This window comes from Pygoscelis adeliae, unplaced genomic scaffold (assembly GCF_000699105.1).
Source record: "Pygoscelis adeliae isolate BGI_AS28 unplaced genomic scaffold, ASM69910v1 Scaffold321, whole genome shotgun sequence".
Taxonomy (NCBI): domain Eukaryota; kingdom Metazoa; phylum Chordata; class Aves; order Sphenisciformes; family Spheniscidae; genus Pygoscelis; species Pygoscelis adeliae.
The window spans coordinates 20,752-22,938 of record NW_008824039.1 but is presented as its reverse complement, the minus strand read 5'-3'; positions in this window follow the sequence as shown (position 1 = coordinate 22,938).

Genomic DNA, 2,187 nt, shown 5'->3' with positions numbered 1-2,187 from the left:
GCCCAGCAAGTCACAGAAAAACTCCTGCTGTGTTTGCCAGGCAGTGGATGCAGGCGAGCAAGGAAGACAGCTTCATTAACTCCCTGTAAACCCAAGATTTAAAAAAAAAAAAAAAAAAAATTCTTGATTTAAGATGGGCTGCTGGGCACAGGCGGGCACACCCAGAGGCATGAATGTCCTGGCACCCATGAGCAGCAGAGCCCTTTGCGGCCATGGGCTGCCACGGACAGGCTGGAGTAATTTAAAGATGTCACAGATTTTCAAACCAGCTCAGAGGTGGCGGGGGAGAGGGGCCAGCCAGGATGTGCGCCCTCGAGCCCCTTGGGGAACCCCTGCCTGTATCCCTCACCCTACATAAGCTGCATGGCAGGTGTCAGGGCCATTTCAGACTGATGTGATTGTCATTAATAACACTTATTAGCTGCGTGGGGACAAGAGCACGTGCTTGGTGTGGCAGCCACCGTTGCAAAGCGCAGGGGTGAGGATCTGGCCGGGCAGGCAGAGCCTGCCGTGGGCTGCCGGCTCTTCCTGCCCGGCCAGAGAAAAACATCTGAGCAAAACAGCTGAATAAAGGAGCGGAAAACCACCCCAACCATTGATTAAACAATAACATTAAATGGCAGAATATGATCTCGTTTATTGCTGTAATATGTCGCGTTCTGCTGTGACTCAGGCGGCACTGCAATTTCTAAGGCCATCAACAGTAACTGAGCATTAGCCGGGATGAATAATTAACAATAATTTCATGGCAAATGCACTCGTAAGTAACATTAACATTGAACATGCAGCTCGATCTGCTACTGGTTTTGCTTTATTTAGAGGGTGCAATTATTATTTTTTCCATGAGCACCAGCAGCACCGGCACTCGCTGGCTCTGCTGCAGAGGAGGCGGCACGGGGCGGGGGAGATGCCTTCACCCCATGCTTTCAGACCAGGGCCGGTCGCTGCAGCTACTGCCACTTTGCAGCATGCCTGACCCAATGAACCAGCTCCCACCTGAGACCCTCGTTGGGCAAAGCTGAGCTCCTTCCTGCAGCACACCCTGGGGAAAGGGACCAGCCTGGATGCGCTGAAGGGGGAGGCAGAGGGACCGCTACAGCCGGGGGGATGCCAAGGGCAGGCAGGGCTGCAGTGCTGCTGGACAGGAGGGCAGGGACCGGACCAGCTGCCCCACGAGGGTTGGGATGGTGGAGAAGCCCTGGGGGGATCCCTGCCACCGGCCTGGGACCCTCTGGGCACACGGTGGCTCCTTGGGAAGACACTGGTGAGTCTGGAGACCCTTGGGGTAAGAGAGGCAGATGGTGAAATACAGGTGGATTTCTTCCATCTCCTTTAAGTGAAGCCATTCTGATCTCTGCCTTCCTTCTGTCCGCTCTCATTGCTGTCCTTGCCGGATTATCCGCCTGAAAATTTTCTTTATTGAAGCCTTTAACGTCAGAGGACACAACTTGTTCTTTGTGTGCACGCCATTGCCTCTGATTTAAAGAGCTAGGGCTGGGCTGTTTGTTTTCAAGCAAGGTTGGCCGTTGTTGATCAAGGCTGTTCTTGATTAGCAAAATCCAGAGGTGTTCCCCAGCTGCAAGCACTAATCACTGCAGAGATGAGACCCAGAGCAACCACCCTGCCCGCCCCGCTTCCGCACATCAAAGCGGCAGCCAGAGCTGCTGCCCGTTGCGAGAGACCCGACGATCCAGTTGCCATTTGTTGTTGTGCTGCTTTATCTCGCTCCGAGCAAGCATTGCAGGCGCTCAGCAAAGCTCTGGGTGTCTTGCACCATCCAGGCTTGGGATCAGCGGCGGCTGGCCGGACAAACGGGAGCGTTTGTCGTCTTCTTTCTGATGTGTTTCTGTGCTCTGCACCAAGGGGAACTGAGGTTGCCCCAGCTGGTGCTGCAGAAGCAGGGGGCTTTAGACCGTGCCGCCTCCTGGGACGCAGAGCTCTGGGTTAAGAGGCAGGACCGGTGTTGGTGGTAAAGCAAATAAACTGGGGGATGTCACAATAAAAGCTGAATATTTCCCAGACTTTGCGTCATCATACAGGGGATTGCGTTTGCTTCTGTGGGTGCCCAGAAGGGCCCCTGAATGTTGGGGAGAGGGGATCTAAAACAAAACCATCATTAACTCCAGCCCAGCTGGGGAGGTGGAGGGGCTTGCATGGACGGTGGTGCAGATCAGGGGCAGCCTCTCC